This window comes from Camelus dromedarius, chromosome 12, assembly GCF_036321535.1.
Source record: "Camelus dromedarius isolate mCamDro1 chromosome 12, mCamDro1.pat, whole genome shotgun sequence".
NCBI classification, from domain to species: domain Eukaryota; kingdom Metazoa; phylum Chordata; class Mammalia; order Artiodactyla; family Camelidae; genus Camelus; species Camelus dromedarius.
The window spans coordinates 50409779-50428409 of NC_087447.1; the positions used below are offsets into that span (position 1 = coordinate 50409779).

The 18631-nt window shown below is 49.4% G+C and overlaps 1 long non-coding RNA gene across 1 annotated transcript; it reads right to left on the reverse strand.

Moving 5' to 3' along the window:
- Nucleotides 1-1783: 1783 nt before the first annotated feature.
- LOC135322676 (uncharacterized) lies at nucleotides 1784-16328 on the reverse strand. Its single transcript, XR_010383428.1, has 4 exons — nucleotides 16230-16328; nucleotides 14361-14445; nucleotides 12366-12598; nucleotides 1784-5543 (listed from the first exon to the last, which is right to left on the reverse strand). It is a non-coding gene; the product is annotated as an uncharacterized LOC135322676 (long non-coding RNA).
- Between the last annotated feature and the right edge of the window lie 2303 nt (nucleotides 16329-18631).

Sequence of the window (18631 nt, forward strand, 5' to 3'; positions counted from 1 at the left end):
GGGATTTTTGTCTGTTTGGTCTGCTGCTATATACCCAGCAGCCCCTAGATCAGTGCCTGGTATACAGTAGGTGCTCAATAAATTGAATAGCTGAATGAATGATTCTGCCCAGTGAATCAAAACAAGCTTTATGGTGGACGGTGGGGGGTGGTGGGGGGCGGAGCTGTGGCTCTTGAAGAAAGGACAGAACTTAAAAAAAATTTTTTTTGACGTGTAGTTGATTTACAATGTTAGTTTCAGGTGTACAGCAAAGTGATTCAGTCATACATATAAATACATATACTTTTTTTCTTTTCAGACTCGTTTACATTTTATGTTATTACAAGAAATTGAACATAGTTCCCTGTGCTATTCAGTAGGTAAGGATAGACTTTTGAGCCAGTCCATCCGGGGTGGGTATAACAGGCAAAAAGATGTGCACTGGGAAGACAAAAATGTGTGATGTACTCAGGATTTTTTTTATGTGGGAGCCAAGGTGGGAAGGAAACTGAAACAGGTCCTGTGGGGCTGTGAACATGGTCAAGGATCCTGTTGTGCAACCAGCAGTGTCCAACATGGTGTGTACAAGGTGACCCATTCAAGTAGACAGAACATTCTAGAACTTTTATTTGCTTTTATTTTTACCTTGAAAAAAAAGGAAGAAAAATCTAAGTGCTACTATATGAAACAAATAGACTGGCATCGGTGCCTTCACGTTGTCCACACCATGGTAGGTAACACATCCCATTGCCCAGGTCTCCTGAGGAAAGTTGTGTGGGGTCCCTGGTGTGGCTTTGGCTGACAATGGTGCCCCCACCTCCCGTGATACCTTCAGTTAACCTGCTACAGGATTCATCCAGACATTCAATTTTATAAAAACAAAGACTTTAAGTCATAGTATCTTTACAAAATATATTATTAACAGAGACCAACAAAGACCAAGGCCACAAAAATCTTTTGTACCATACAGAAATTTGCTGGTTGCCTCATAGCAAAAATAGTTAAAAGAGTTACCACCTTAAAGATGAGTTTTGCCTTTTTCTTTTACAAAAAGACAGATGATCCAAATGTGCTGGCTCTTTCTGTGACAACAAGGGTACGCTCTCCAACAGATGCTAAAATAAATAAATAGATGATAACAGAGGCAAAGATGCTGTTTTAAGATTAAGAAAGTAACCACTTTTGGAAAGAAACTCATACTACAGAGAGAGAACTTTGCAGGATATTTTGGGATGATTTTGTTGCCATAGTGTTTCTCAGAGCATTGTCTGTTGCATCTATGCATTTAAAAGCAGAGAAATAAATTTTTATAACCTATTTTAAAATCTTCTAAGAGTCTCAGTGGGCTTTGAACTCCTTTGTCAAAAATATTTTTAAAATAACACCTTCTGATTAATTTCCAACAACAACTGATTGACATCAGTTAAACTAAATTGCAACAAAAATCTCTGCACAGAATTAAAAAAGACACCATGTGATTCAGTAAGCCCAGCCAGGAACACTCTTCTTCCATGTTGCAGGAACACTCTTCTTCCATAACTCACTCTTTGTGAGTTATGTATAGTTTTCAACTACAAACAGGCATTAAATATAAATGGAGTTTAGTACCAGGTTCTCAAATGAGTGCACCACTTTATTCAACAAAGATTTTATTAAAAAGGAAACACACAATCACAATTTTTAGTAATAATACATTTAGTCAGAGAAAGAAGCTTTTTGAATTCCATTAAATAAATTCCATTAAATAAAAAGAAATAAAGAAATAAAATAAAAAGAAAACAAAACATAAAATAATATGGTTGATTTACTCTCTTATTCTTTTTTCAGTTTCTATTTTTTGGTATGTATTTTATAATTCATTCAATTTGTTTGTACAGTGATTATATATATAATTTACAAATAAATGCACATTTTGGTTAGATCACATGAACTTTGCTTTCACTGATGGGACGGTGAGGTTCATCTGTGGCCAAGAGTGATGGGGAAGCTAGGGAGGGATCCTGGAGGAAAGGGCTGGATGCATTGAGGCCACTTTGGGAACATGAAGCCCAGAGTCTAGCCAGGAGGCTGGGCTGTGATCCAGACTGGGCTCAAGAGAGAGCCTGAGTTGAGTCTGGGGCTGAAGACAGGGTGCAGTAGGGAGGGGAGAATGCCTGTGGTGATGGATGGGATACAGGGGTGAGAAAGCTCCAGAGGCACCCATGCTGCTGCCTGGGACCCTGGTCCAGGTGATGAAGTGACCATGTGGGGTCCCTGCTAGAGAAATCAGAAGACCAAGGCCCTGGGAAAAAGAGAGAGAAGCCAAGGACTCCATTTCCTCTCTGCTCTCCCTGCAGGCTGAGCCAGCCCCAAAGGCCCAGACAGGGCCTCCTCCTGCCTAATTGTCCTGCATAGCCCAGCTAAGCCGGGGGGTGCTGCACCATAAGTGCTATGCCAGCAACCCCAGGTCCCAGGCCACCAGGTCTGGAGGTCGCCCTGGCAACAGGCTCTGTTGTGATGCTACACAGAACCAGGGCGCTGTTAGTCAGAGCCTGCAGGAAGGTCCCCTCTGGCTCTGGAAGGCCTGGCAGGCCAAATCTGGACAGGCCTGGGAGTGTTCCAACAACTAACCATTGTCTGGTCTGGTGCTGGCTGCCCGGCCAGGGAAAGAACAGCTGGCCATAGGGGAGAGCTCGGTCCAGCAGGGATTGGAATTCAAAAATCAGTCTGTCCACTCACACACTGTGCCCAGATAGCAGGAGAATCAGGCCTTACCTTTAATGTGGGGGAGGAGGGGCCCTGTCTATCAAGGGAGATGGGGTATCAGAGGTGTCACCAGCACAGCTAGGAAGCATCCATCCGAATACGCCTCACCCCTGAAGCAGGCCCCTTGGGAGGCTGCTGCACTTATGACGGCGGTGCGGCTGGGATGCTCACACTTCAGGACGCCTGGTGGGGACTGCTTCAGAGCCGCAGGGGAACGGGACTCAGTTCAGACCTGGGCTGGTCTATTCTTTTTTTTTTTCTTTAATTTTATTTTTAATTGAAATATAGTCAGTTTACAATGTTACATCAATTTCCTGTGTGCAGCGTAATATTTCAGTCATACATATACATTCATATATTTGTTTTCATATTCTTTTTCATAATAGGTTACCACAAGATATTGAATATAGTTCCCTGTGCTATACAGTAGAAACTTGTTTATCTTTTTTATACACAGTAGTTAGTATCTGTAAATCTCGAACTCCCAATTTATCCCTTCCCACTGGGCTGGTCTAGTCTAATCCAGCCTGGGCGACACAAGCCGTTTTTTCCTGGACCTCAGTCTCCCCATGGTACGCCGGCAGATTGCCCAGGAGACCTGCCCCCATCTCTCTGCTCAGAGTCCACCTCCCTTATCTGGCCCCTGCAAGACCCCCTCCATCCACACCAAGCTTTGTCCACCCCATTGGGGTCTCACTGCCACCTTACTGTGCCCGCCTAAGGCACGCTGTTCCAGGGCTTTCCAGTTTGCTGCTCCTGCTGCAGGGCCTGTGAGGAAAGCAATGAGAGACCCTGGGCCCAGCGATACCCCCTTAACCCCTCCCAAGACTGGGGGAACCCACTGCATTACTGTCCCCAGGCAGAGCTCTCTTCCCCACTGTGCCCAGTCTCCCTGCCCCCACAACACACACAGACACCCTGGGGGCACAATCACCTAATGACTGGCCTCAGTGGAGCCACTTCCCTCCCCAGTCTCAGTTTCCTTGGCTGTGGAAAGAGGGTAGTGAGAGTGACCTCACAGGGAGGCCAGCCTCAGCTAAGAGAGCGCCCATGCTTCTGATCACATTTAAGGAATTGTTATTTTTATTATTAGCGTGGGCGTCTCTTGTTGGCTTTCTGGGCTGTTTGATGAATAACTCAGGCATGGGTCGAACCTCACTTCCCTTGACCCTCCTGTGGGTCGAGAGGCTGCAGGGGTGGCGGGTGGGAAGCCACGCCCTCCAGGAACCTGCCTGTCAACATGCATGTCAGGAAGCTGTGTCAACAGCACAGCAAACCTGAATCACTCAGCCCTCCCTGTCCCTTGGGAGCTCTGAGAATAGATCCAGGAACTCTTCCCAGAAGCAGCCCAGAGCCCCAGTTGGAACCCGCCTCTGCAGGTGACTCGGAGCCTGTCACCCGAGCTCCCGAAGCATTCTCATCCCCACCGTCCTCGGCATCTTCCCTCTCTGAGTCTCACATCCCAGTTGTAACCATTTTTGTGGGCCCTGTGGTTTCCTGCTGCCCTGCTCTTCTTACTCACAAGCTATTCCCTCTACCTCGACTGCCTTCTTCTTTCTTCAGAGCCACCACCTCCAGGAAGTGTACCCAGGTTTCTCCCCACCCCCAAGGGATCTTTTCCTCAGCACCTTGTAGGTGCCACTTTAAAGGACCCCTGTGGAGCTACAACTCAGCAGGTGCAGCAGGAGCAGGGGCTGGACCCTTCACACACAGTATCTCATCTTCCTCTATTTTACAAATGAGGAAACTGAGGCTTAGCAGGTTGAATAACTTGCACTGGATAACGTGCAGAGCTAGGCTCCAAAGCCAGGTGACCAGCAGTGGGCTGTCAACGCACATTCCTATTTCCTGACCCTGCTTGTCTTCACCAGACAAATGAACGAAATGTCCTGAAGGAAATCTGAGTTTTAAAAAACTAAAATTTAACCCAAAGTGACTCTCCAATCAACCAGTGACTCTCCCAGATGCATTCCTCGAAACTACTAGAATTATAAACCTCTTTTTTACAGTAGAGATTTGATTCCTAAAACAAAACATTCTCAGCAAATTCAAAGGTCTGGAGGGTGGGGATCCGGGAGTCAGTTGTCTCCTCCTTATAAGCCTGGGTCTGCCTCCTCACAGGGACTCCAGGCAACTCCTGTGCGGCCCAGCAGCCCAGCTTCCCTGGCACCACGGACAGTAATGTCGATGTTCATGCCAGGCTAAGGGGTCTTTGCCTCATTTTATGCTCACAACGACCCAGCTGTGTGGCTACCGCGGTCCTCATGTCACGGGTTGGGGGGAGGCTGAAGCACAGAGAGGTTGGCTGTAACCTTGACAGATCGGCCTAGCCCTTACATTCATGTCCATACCTGACCAAGTGGGGGCCTCCCCTCCCTGTATTTCCCAGCCCAGTGCCTCCCACTGTGGCCACGGGACCTCTGCCTAGGGGCAGCATTAGGTCTCTTGCCTGAGGATGTGCTTTGAGAGCCTCTCTGGCAGACACAGAGCTTGGCTGACCCCCAATACCTCCTGGTGTGGTCCTGCCCCTGCAGTAATGTGGACAGTGATGCCCCTTTGGGTACTGGAGGCAGCTAGTGAAGAAAGAGTCCAGACTTGGAGTCAAGAGCCTGGGGTTCGAATCTTTGCTCAGCTGCTTATTTGCTGTGCCATCACTCACCTCCCTAAAGCCTTCGAGGGATTGTCTCCCAGGTGAAATGAGGGTGTGGAGGTGACTTGAGCAGAAGCATAGTGGGCTTCTCTGCAGGTGAGCTGGTTCTGAGATGGGGTGGAGGGACAGGTAGGAAGAAGCTGGGCCAAGAGACCAGGCCATCACGGATCTGCGTTGGGAAGCCAAGTGGGGAGGGAAGGAGAGTAAGAGAGTGGTACGTGCTTGTCTGTGCTCCCGCAACTTCGGGGCACATTGCTCCCCTCCGCGGGTAGAATGAAGGAAGAGCTTTCTCCTTTGGAATGTACCCCTCCACCTCCTCCATGCCGCAGCACACAGACCTCCAGCATTTGGGCTGAATTAAGAGCGTCAGACATCAGCTGCCTCTGAATCACAGGCTGCTCGAGCCTGGGGAGAACACAGGATCACATCCCGGAGGAGGATTTTCACACTGTGTCCGGCAGACTCTGGGGGGTCTCGGGGGGTGCCTAAGAGGAGAGGGGCTCTGGGCCCCACTCTGGCCCCTCAAACAGCAGCTCCCTTTATCTGAGTTACGTATTGGCTTCCTCATATTTCAAGTGAAGAGACAGTTCTGCATCCAAATAGAGAAAGGGAGTAAACCACTAATGTATCCAAGGGTCTGATCTTGGAGTTCTGAAGTCACACAGCCAGACAGCACGAGGGTGGGATTAGAATTCTGTCTCCCAGGCTCATTCACTCATGCACGCAGCCTTTCATTCACTAATTAATTCAACAAGAGGGTATTGAGTGCCCTTCTCTCTGCCCTCCCAGTGCTGACCATGAGATTTCATGGAAGCCAAAATAGACAGGATTCTTATCCTCAAGGAGTTTAAAGTCTAAGGAGATGACACTGATTAATAAGAGCTCATACATTCAACCTTATCACCAGTTGCCCCGTAACTTTACACATATCAACTCTCATGACAACTCTATGAGGTAAGCAAATCTCCTTTTTACAGATGAGGAAACTGAAGTATGGAGAGGTGAAACAATATACCAGGTAGCTAGGAAGTGGCAGATTTGAGATCTGAACCTCAGCTGCCTGACTACAGAGTGTGTGCTCATGACCACTATATTATACAGATAAATATAATGTATAAACTACAGTGATCTCTCTGTGTTTTGTATATATACAGGGAAACTGGCTAAGCTGAGGTTGGGTGGGAAGGGGTGTCGGCAAAGGCTTCTCTCAGGAAGGGATATTTAAGATGAAGGATTACATTAACAGGCAATTGATTTTTGACAATGGTGCCAAGACCACTGCATGAGAGAAAGAATTGTCTTCTTAACAAATGGTGCTGGGACAACTGGATATCCTCATGCAAATGAATTTGGTCCCCTACCTCACACCACACACAAAAATGAACTCAAAATGGATCAAAGACCTAAATGTAAAAACTAAAGCTATAAAACTCGTAGAAGAAAAGATAGTTGTAAATTTTTGTGACCTTGGATTAGGCAGGGATTTCTTGGACACCAAAAGCATAAGCAACTAAAAAAATAATGAGAAACATTGGATATCATCAAAATTAAAAACTTTTATGCTTCAAAGAACATTGTCAAGAATAGGAAAAAATTTTGCAAATCCTATATCTGATAAGGGACTTGTATCTAGAATATGTAAAGAATTCTAACAACTCAATTATAAAAAGACAAATAATCCAACTAAAAATGGGCAAAGGATCTGGATAGACATTTCTCCAAGGAAGATACACAAATGGCCAATAAGCACATCAGAGAAAAGCCACGTCAGATACCACATCACATCCATTACAATGGCTTTACATATAAAATTTACATTTTATATATAATATATACGACAAAAAGACAATAAAAAGCACTGATGAGGATATAGAGGAATGGGAAATTGATGCAGCTTCTGTGGAAAATAGTCTGGCAGTTCCTCAAAAGTTTAAATATAAAGTTACTATGTGATTCAGCATTCTACTCCTAGGAATATATGCAAAAGAAATGAAAACATATGTCCACACAAAAATTAGGACGTGAATGGTCATAGCAGTATTATTCATAACAGCAAAAAAGTGAAACAACCCAAATGTCCGTGAACTGATGAATATATAAGTAAAATGTGGTATCCTCCATGTGGTGCAATATTGTTCAGCAATAAAAGGAATGAAGTATTAATATATGCTACAACAGGGAAGAATCTTGAAAACATTATGCTAAGTGAAAGAAGCCAGTCTCAAAAGACCACATGCTGTATGATTCCACTTATGTAAAATGTCCAGAAGAGGCAAATCCATAGATACAGAAATCAGATTAGTGGTTGCCAATTTTGGGGGAAGGGGGACTAATGACTAATGAGTACAGGGTTTTTGAGGTGGTGGTGGTGGTGGTGGGGTGATGCAAATGTTCCAAATTGGTTGTGGTGATGGTTATCTACATCTGTGGATATACTAAAAACCATTGAATTATATACTTTAAATAGGTGAACTGTATGACACATGAATTATATCTCAATAAAGCTGCTATTTAAAAAGGATGGAAGGATGAAGAGTTATTAACTATGGACATGGAAGTGACTGGGGCTTGGACTATGCCTTCTAGGCTAAGAGAACTGCATGTGCAAAGGCCCTATGGCTGGGAGCCTGGTATGTTAAAGAAAGCAAAGAAAACCGTGTGGCGGGAGCTCATAGGACAGAGGAGGGAGAGAGGAGAGAAGAGGCTGGAGGTCCAGGCAGCCCAGTGCCTTGAGGGCCATGTCAAGGTCTCAGGTTCACATGGAGGCAGAGCTAGGAGGGCGAGGCCCTCACATGCTGCTCCGCAGGCTGCCTTGCCCTTCCCCTCTTCCTGACCTCTCTAGTTACCCTAACCCTAGGATAGGATGTGTGTTCTGGAGAAACTTTGGGAATCATCAGAATCAGAAGTCTCTTAGGAAGCCAGGCTTTGTGGCGGAGCCAAGGTTTAATTCCCAGCTCTGCTGCTTGCTGGGTGACTCTGGGCAGGTTACTTTCTCTCTCCCAGAGCCCCAGTTTCTGCCTTTGAACAGTAACGGCTCGCCAGGCCCTACCTTCACAGGGGCCACTGCGGTGGCAGCTGCGGCGGCGGTGGGGAGGCAGGAGGGGGGCAGGCGTGTGATGACGTCCAGCACTTATAAAGAAAGTTGAAAAACCCAGACGAAGGTCATTATCTATCTGCCGCCAGCTGCCGCCTTTCTGAATTCCAGGGCCCGCTGAGGGCCGCAGCGCTGCCGCACCCCCACCCTGGAATCGATGGGGTTTTATTGAGGAGCTGGCTCTAATCCTGAGATTGGATGGAAAGCCTTCCGGCCTGCAGGCGGCTCCTCCCCAGCTCCAGGGCGCTCAGGGGGGTGAGAGAGTGGGAGAGCTGGGAGCAGACAGGCTGTGTCCGTGTCCTAGGAGCTGACTAACAGAGGGCAGGGGGGCAGGCTGCATGGCCGGTGAAGCAGGGCTGAGCGTGGACTCCTCCGAGAGGAGCAACGTCTGGGGCCTTGGCAGCTGGAATCTGTTTGCCTGCTCTTTGAACAAACACTGAGGCCTTCTGTGCAACGTTAGAGATCATTTCAGCTTAGCCCAGGCTCTGGATTAGAGGAGGCAGCTGAGGCCCAGAGTTGGGGCAGCCTTACATAAAGCCGCACAGTCAATAAGGGGCAGAGGAAAACAAAGACGCTGGGAAAAGTCAGAAAGGCAAGGGGCTTGGAGGTATTCTGGTCCAACCCTCGCACTATACACACAGAGCAGCAGCCCATACAGCTCGGGTCATCTACAGTCATAGGCACAGGCCAGCTGCAGGCAGAGAGATGGGCTGAGGGACCCTCGCTGCCCCTGAGGATTCTGTTGTCCTGACCCCCGAGACTTCCTCTCCGGACCCTCAAGAGGAAGATGCTTTGGGCATCTTCTCAACATCCCACTCCTTGTTCTAGTCACCCCATCCTACATTCCTTTGTAGTGGCTTTTCCCTCCCCCCTCTCCACCCTCTGCCTCCGATTCTGATGCCTGACCTGGAGCCTACATTCCCAGGGTCGGGGCTCAGCCCAGGATCCAGCCACCATACAACTGTGTTTAGGCATCCCAGACAGAACCTTTCACAGGCCCTGGTTCTAATCCCCACCCTCTTGTCTCTGTCAGTGATGGACACCACCGTCCACACAAGTGCCCAAGCCACCCAGAACCCTCAGGTCTCCTGCCTCCCCCTCCTTCCCCTGACAAGCTCTCGTGTTCCAGGGCCATCCCTTCACCTCTGAAATAGACCCTCCCTACCCGCTGCCTTTGCCTGGGGTCAGGCCTCATCTTTACCTGCACCCCCTGTCTTGCATCCTGGTGGCCTCCTGGCTCCCACCCTCTCCCCACTCCAGTCTAATCTCCCCATGGGAGCCAGAGACACCTTTTGGATATGCAGGTCACACCCCTCCCCTCCTCTTTTCCAAACCCTCCCGAGGCTCCCCAGCACCCTCAGGAATAAAACCAAACCAACCTCCTCAGTCTGCGGTTCAGGCCCTTCCTCATGCTCCCCTGGCGAGCCCCCTGCGCTCTGGCCCACCCATGCACGTGACAGCCTCCTGGGCTCCCCATTTCAGGCTTTGGTCCCAGCTCTGCCTGCCCAAGGCTCTTTCCTCCTTCCCCCTCTGGTTTGCCCGGCAAACACCACCCATTCTTCAAGGACCATGACATCTCTCAAAGATTTCCCCACAAGGTGGTCCAGGCCCCTCCCTCACTCTATGCCCCCTCCCCCACTATACTCTGTACAGACCTTGATCTAAGCCCCGCTGACACCCAGCGTACAGCCGCCTGCCCAGCCCAGGAACCCCTCTGCCAGATCATGCTGGGCTCAGGGAAAAGCATGGAAGGCAGGCAGGGAAGGAGGAAAAAGAAGGAATTTATTTAATCCCCAGTACCTTCTCTAAAAATAAGTAAGTAAACCTAATTACCTCCCCCAAATAAAAAAAAATTTTTAAAAGGAAACGAATATTTCAGGTGCCTGCTCAGTGCCTTCCCCCCTAGGAAGGCCTGCATCCCACTGTCACGGCCACACAGGTCCCGTGCTTGCACCTCTGCTGGTGCAGTCACAGTTACTCGCCTTCACACAGAGTCTGGAATGTCAGTGGAGCCCAAGGCCCTGGAAGGGCATTTAGGCCACACTTCATTTGACAGATAGCAAAAATGAGACCCAAGGATGCTGGGTGTCCCTCCACCAGAATGGAGCAGAACCAGGATGTAAACTCTATCCCACCCCAAACCCAGTGCTCTTTCCCTGCTCCCGCTCCCTGATGTTGACACCTCTGGGTGCCATTCACTACACGCAGTTGTGAAGGGGCCTCAATGGGACTGGGAGCTCCCAGCCACAGGCCCCAGCACCACGGGGCTGCAGGCAGCGTAGGAGGGGGGATGGGGTGTGAGGAGGAGGATTGGGACTGACCCTTGTGGGTACCCAGTCTGCATTGACCCTTCCCGTCTCTCCTTGGTTCACCAGCTCAGCCAGGAGGAACTATGATTGGAGCCACACAGCCCTTACCACACTGTCCACGGAGCCAGGCTTCAGCTCAAATCCCCGCATTTGGGCAAACGCTGCCACCTCCCTGTGCCCCAGCTTCCTTGGAAATATTCACCATGTTACACTTTTGGGCTCTGTGTGAATTAAATGATTTCATACATGTACATCACACAAGCTTGTTACTATTGTTATTATGAGTTGTCCATCTTGTCCACTGAAATGGGAGGGCTGCATTTCTGGGTCCCCCTTTACCCCAGCACGCACTCCTGTGCCTGGCCCAGCAGGAATTCAGTGCCCGTCAGTGTGAGCAGGAGAGCCTGGGCAGGCGGCATGTGAAGGCATGTCAGCCTGTGTGCCCTGCTTCTCCTGGTATCTCGGTCACCATGCTGTGCCATTGGCTAGCATGACCTTAACAGAAAGGGCTTCTTGAGTCCCCTCCAAATCCAAGTATGACTTGAAGGGAAAAGAACACACCAAGGGTGTTGGAGCAGAGGCTACCTCAAGCCCAGTATGAGGCTAGTGCTCCTGCCCTGCCCACTGCAGCGTTGCAGGAGGAAATGGGGGATGGGAGAGGGACCCGTCCCCCTTCGCATCTGCTTTTTGTCTTCCAGGGGCTGGTGCAGCAGGCGAGTTTACATTCCCAAGTACCCCAGACGACATAGGCTGATAAGGATGTCTCTGGTTGGGAGCCCCCACAGTAACTTTATCTCTAAATGGGGCCGGGCAAGTCCTGGCTGGGGGAGGGAGGGTGTCCCAGGGCGTCTGAGAAGCTTCAGAGCCTGAGGACGCTCAGCTGTGGCTGAGCCCACCTGGTTATGGTGCAGGCGACCCACACCAGCCTCCCACCCCTGCTCCTGCCTGCTGTGCCCCCAACTCCCTGACCCCATTCACCCACTTCAGGATCCTGCCTGGGCCTGCCCAGCCCCACTCCTGCTCCTCCCTTATCAATCTGGGAGCAACTAGAGGGCAGCACCTCCTGGGACCACCGGGCCTGCGCAGAGCTGGGTTTCTTGAAATTAACGTCCACCAGCTCTCCTGGAGTTCCAAGCTCCCTGGACCCACTTCTCCTCTCTTGACTAAGTCAGAGGTTGAGACCACATCTTTGACGGCTTCCTTTCTCCCCATCCTCACAGCCCAGCACCTACCTAAGAAGCATTCACTACATGCGGGGAACTTTATGTAATTAATCCTCAGACTCTTGAGAGGCATTATCATAATTCCCATTGACACAGAGAGAACTGAGCATCCTAGAGGGTTGGTGACCCACCTGAGGGCACACAACTGGAAGGGACACAGCTGGGCTTTGAGCCAGGGCTGCCCAGCTTGGTTTGGTGGGCTCAGCAGTGGGCAAAGGACTGACTCCAGGTTCTGCCTGCGGAGTGGGAGTGGGACACAGCTTCCCTGTGCCCGGCTGGGGTGAGACAGAGGGCTGCAGGGGAAGGAAGAGGGCTGTTCCTGTTACCTAATGCCATGTGCCCAAAACTTAGTGCTTGAAGCATACCATTTATTTTGTCCTCCTATCTGCATCTGAGCAGGGCTCTGAGGTTCATCTCTGTTCCGCCTGGCATTACCTCGGATGGTTCGCAGTCTGGGGGCAGGAATCACTTGAAGAGTCATCCATGCATATGTCTAGTGGTTGAAGCTGGCCATTGGCCGAGACCTCAGCTGGGGCTGTTGGCCAGAACACCTGTAGTGGCCTCTCTGTGTGGCTTGGGCTTCCTCACAATAGGGTTGCTGGATTCCAGAAAGAGAGAGACAGAGCGACAAACAGACAGGCGGAAGCTGAGTCACCTTTATAGATTTAGCCTGGGAACTTATGTAATGTCACATCTGCCACACTCAGTGGGGCAGTCACCAAGTTCTGCTTAATGTCAAGGGGAGGGGCAAGAGACTCCACTCTGGACGGACAATGGCAAGTTTTCAGTATGTGGACCTGAAAATACCCCTGACGCCACTTTTGGAAAACACACCCTGTCACAGGGACCTCCTCTCCTGCCTCCTTACCACTAGTCTCACTTCCCCAACCTGGCAGGACACTTCCAGAGGCTTAGCTGACACTGCCTCTCTCACCTCGACTTTGGAAGCATGGTTCTCAGTGGGGGGAGCAGGAGAGAGGGCAAATGGCTGTTTACCGAGCACTTACCTGTCCTGGGCACTTCCATGCCTTGTTTAGTTCCATCCCCACCATGACCCTACATAACAGGCAGTGAAGTCCCTGTTCTGTAGGTTAGGAGACTGAGGCTGAGAGAGGTGAAGACTTAGGCCAGAAGGAATCACCAGCGAGGCTGGGATCTGAAGCCAGGTCTGTGTGGCTCCAAAGGGCCTGCTCTTGTCCCTGCATCAGCTGTCCCTGCACCAGGCTCAAGAAAAGGAAGGGGTGATAGGGTGGGTCTTGGCTCAGAACGGCCTGGGTTCTCACTGAAGCTCCTTGACCTTGGGTGGATCAAGGATGACCCTCTGAGCCTCAAATTCCATATCTGTCCAATGGGACATCACAGACTTTACAAAACAAACCAATGAAGTAAAATAATCTCTGTTACCAGCTTGGCACAGCCACTAGCACATCATGGCTGGTACCCAGACCACTCAGCCCTCCCTAGACTGAACCTGCTCATCTATGGGCAGAGCTAGGCTGTCTGGGGAATAAGCTTTTTTGCCACTCACCAAGGGGGAGCCCCGGGCTCCTGTTGGCTATTTTTAAGCTTGTGTGGGCAACCACAGAACCACACGTGGGGGTTACCACCATTTGACCAAGCCTGGAAGAACAGGAAAACACTTCTGATGACAGAGGGTGAGCATCTGAGGTCAGGATGGACGTCAGTTCTTCCCAGCATTGCCAGGCTGACTTCAGACAAAGTCAGAGTCTATTCAAGGTCTCAGCTCCCTAATCTGTAAAATGAGGATACTCGTACGCACAGCAGCCTGCATTCTGGTGCTGCTTACGCGATCTCACGTGATTCTCACTGTGAGGGAGGCTGGGGATGCAGAAGTGGCTCAGATAGAAGAGGGGCAGGAGTGGAACCAGGGCTGGTCCTTTTCACTGCTCTCTGCTTCCAGTCTCCCCCAGCAGCTGGAAACCGTTCACAAGGATTAGCTGAGATTATGGATGTGGGTATGTTTTTTAAACTAGATTCTAAACTGTAAACCAACAGGCTCAGGGACAGCTTAGGCTCAATTCCATGGAGACAGCTCCTCACCTCTCCCCAGCCACAGCCCCAGCCTTTAGCCACAGCCCCAGCCTTTAGCCACAGCCATCTGTTTTCCCTGGATGAGGATCCTTGTAAGATTCTATTTTGCCTCTGTTACCAAATAAAAGACTTTGAAAGCCACTGAGGGGTGGACTGCAGACAGGAGGTGGCAGGGACACTTCCTAGGGCACAGAGCCCCAGGTGTCCTCATCCCTATCAGCAGCCTGGTCCACAGCAATGACCCTGGGGTCTGCCACCCAGTTCTCACAGGAGCCCAAGCCTCAGGCCCATGCCCTTTCCTTACTCACATGGGGCCTCTGACGTTCTTACTTTTCAGGTCCAGGAAACCATGTTCCTGGAAGAGTCACCAGCCATGGTTAGGGCACAGAAGGTCTGTAATTTCCCAGGAGGAAAAGAAAGAAAGCAATAAGGCTGTGTTAGTGAGCGCACGTACCTGCAACCATACATATGCAGACCACACACTGCATACGTACGTGCACAAGTCGGCTTCACACACAAATTCACCTCATTTACACACACGTGCTCACACAGGCACACACAAAACACCTACTCCCACCGGCATCCATACGTACACGTCACGTCTATCCATATTCCCACATTAAGATGAACCTACAGAGTACACACACACCTTACACAAACATGCACACACAGCTCCTACACTCAGATGGATTAACATAAATGCACAAACCTGTATGTATGCGAAAAGCACAAACATGCACAAACAGATGCATACTTACACACATCCAATTGTCATACACTCCCATGGATAAACAGGTACCTAGACTCAACATAATTGCATTGTGAAAGCTTGTAGACAGGTGGATGTTCACACAGACACACCCAGGCCCATACAAACCTGGGTATGCACATCCATTTCATTTACACATATTCATACACAATAACACTAAACACAGATATATGAGCATCTGTATAGACATAACAAAACCACACATCACAGCTGTCCACACGTGCACGTGCAAACACACACACGCACACACACCTTGCATGCACACACACAATCTCATCAGCGCTGCACAGCAGTGTACATGTTGCCTTTTCTGGCACCCTTGTTACTGAGCCATCCTGCAAAGACGCAGAGACGCAAGTACCTAGTTCCACTCCAGCTGAAAACCCCCAACCCCTGGGTGTGTGGGAGGGCGAACCAGACGCCCTCCCTGCAGGGGGTACAGTGGAAAGTATGACCCAAGCTGACTTTTGCAAAGAGCAAAAGTGAGGGTTTTTTCCACCCTGTTACCTCACTCTGCCGTCGGTGACCAGGGCCTCCATTGCTAATCCACCTCCCAGCAGCCCCCTCAACCCTCGAGGACATTCAGATGCAACATCAGAACTCCACATCTTTAGTTAACTCAGCAATTAACTCACCGACATCAGACCCCACTGTGTGCCAGGCGCTGGGCTGGGGGTTAGGGGCAAAGGGAGCAGCTGGAACTGGGCCCTGCCAGCGGGGCTCACAGTCGGGAGGTAGGGTGATGGGTGAGATCAGAGGGAGGCTCGAGATCAAGCCCCTTAAAATGTGTTCACAGGATGACCAGTTTGCCAAGGGAGCAATCTTTCAAATGACTGATACGCTGAATATACCAATTCATCAATTTACTATTAATTGCAGGGTTTTTTTTTTTTTCAGTTCAAAAGTAAACAGCAATTTTATTGGATACATTAGAATTTGTTTTTATCTTGTCTTCACAACAGCATTTTAAAGAATGTTCAGATGGCCAAAGCTCAGGGTCTGGGGTGGTTTAGTTTAATTTTTCAAAACTACTTAATATTTGTAACTGGAGAAGGACTTTCTGGGGACATCCACCAGGAGCAGGGCATTCTGGGAGCTCTGTGGTCTTTGACAGTCTTTCTGGGACCACTTGATCCCCCAGGAGCTGTGTGACCAGTTCCTGGGTTCTTCTCTGGTTTGCCCCGTGATCTTGGCCATGTCCCTTCTCCTCTCCGGGCCTCAGCCTCCTCCTGTACACAGAGCTCATCATCCGGGCTCTGTTGACACTGAATGAGACCCCCGAGCCTCCTGTGAGCTCCGTCTCCCAGCGTGGCCAGGGTTCGGCCCACAGGCACCCGAGAGGATGCTGACTCTGCTGGCGGTGGCCCAGCCCTGCTTGGAAGTCAAAGTTGTAACAGTCAACACTCACCCGTGTTGTGTTGATGCCTCTGTCTGAACCATGACATTTCTGGGTCCTGTTCCCCCCAGCTCTAGGCAGAGGGGCCTAGCGTGCTCTGGGTAGGGGGTGAGCGTGGGGCGGCAGAGGGTGTGGCCCGACTAACTTTCCTTTCCTGGTAACACGCTCGCTAACCTCATTTCCTTTTTTCTGAAGGGAAATGCCATTGACATCACACAACTGGATTTTCAGCGAGACCAGATGAGAGAACTCATGGTCTCCTAGCAGGCAAGAAGGATGCACACATGGGCTGGGTGCAAGTCTGTCCATGGGTGGTTTTGGAGAACCCTTGATCTGAGGCTTCAGAGATGGGGACCCCTGAGCCAAAAAGGGGCAGAGATACACTCTGGGGTTCACACCCAGACAGCAGAGCTGGGGCCAAAACCCAGGCCCCTGCCTCCCAACCAGGGCTTTACATGAAGGGGCCTAACCTGCTCCCCCCACCACCTCACTTTAATAATGGCACCAACATCCACTAACCCAGCCAAGCCGGAAACTGCTCACCAGCAGCTCCTCACTGCAGCTACGCAGCTCCTCCAGTTTGTCCCTAGACCACACCCCAGCTCAGGCCTCCGAGGCTCTCTAGGACTCCTGCCCAGCCTCAGCTCTGGTCTCCCACACACCTATCCAGGCCTCTTCGTGTTACTTGGGGGACACTGATAAAACAGAGCCCACGACGTTACTCCCCAGCCTAATACCTTCTGGGGCTTCCTGGCTAGGCGTTCAAGACCCTCCTTGGTTTTCCCCATCTTCCTCTTAGTCACTCCCCTGATATGCCCCTTCGCCCTCAGTGCAGAGATGACCTGCCATCCCCAAGTTGTGGAACCTTCTTGCACTCACTCATGCTGTTCCCTCTCAGGGAGCTCCTCTCTCTGCATGCATACTTCTGCTTGTCCACTCCTGACGGAGGACAGCGCTCGGGAGGTGCTCTGCCCCCACTGCCACCTTAGAGGGAACTGATCTCCTTAGCTGATGTGTCCAAGTCCTCCTCTCTGCCTCCTTGAGAGCAGCAAAGACATTTCATTGTGGAAAATTTCAAGCATACACAAAAATAGAATAGTACAAAGAACCCCGTGTATCCTCACCAGCTTCAACCCTCCCCCACTCAAAGCCACTCCTGTTTCATTTCTGTCTCTCAGCTCCTCCCCCACTGGATTATTTGGAGCAAATCCAATATATCAAATTATTTTATTGTACATATTGCAGTGTATATTTCTAAAAAAAAAAAGGCATGACCTTCTATCCAAAAAAGGCATATACATCTACCAAACTTCATCAAATTGTGCATCTGAAATATGTGTAGTTTACTGTATAGAAATTATACTACAATAAAGTTGTTTTTTTTAAAAGTTAAAAAAAAAGGCATGACCAGAATACCATGATCATACTTACATTTTCATAATATTTTTATTACTATCAAATATCCAGTAGTGTTTAAATTTCCCCAATTTTCTCATTGATGATCTTTTAAAGTTAGTTTGTTCAAAATCAGGACCAGCAAAGTCCATACCTTTCACCTGTTTGTCGGTGTCTTGCATCTCTTTCAATCTGTAGGCTTCTCTCTCATCTCTGATTTTTTTCTCCCGTTTGTGGACTAAACCAGGTTGTTCAGTGGCAGTTTTCCACATTCTGGGCTTTTCCTACTGTATCCCTGATAGTGTTACTTAACGTATTCTTCAGTCCCCTGCCTTTTCTATAAATTGGTAGTTAGCACTAAAGACTTGATTAACTTCAGAGTCACAGTTTTGTCAAGCATAGTTCATAGGACACGTGTGTATAGTAGTCCCTCGTTATCTGCGGGGCGTCCGTTCCAAGGCCCCCAGTGGATGCCTGACACCTCGGATAGTACCGAGCCCTGTGTATACCATGTTTTCTCCCACATATACACACCTATGATAAGGTTTAATTTATAAATTAGGCCCAGAAAGAGAATACCCGAGGTGCCAGCGTCACTCCTCTTGCACTTTGGGGCCCTTATTAAGCAAACTAAGATTAACTTGAACACAATCACCAGGATACACGCGACAGTCAGTCCGATTACGCAGACGGCTACTGAGTGACAAATGGGCTGGGTGATCCACATCCCAGACAGGATGGAGAGGGATGGTGTGCAATTTCATCATGCTACTTGGAACAGTGCACAATTTAAAGCTCATTAATTGTTTTATTTCTGGAATTTTCCATTTAATATTTTTGGGTCACTGTTGATAGCAAGTAACTGAAACTGGAAAGTGAAACCATGATCGGGGGGCGGGGGGGTGGGGGGGGCTACTGTGCTTTCCTCAAAAGGTATCTAATGTTTCATTGTCTGTGTGTTTGTGCTTTTAAAAGACTTTGATGATTGTTACTTACATCCACTATTTCATTAGAGATCT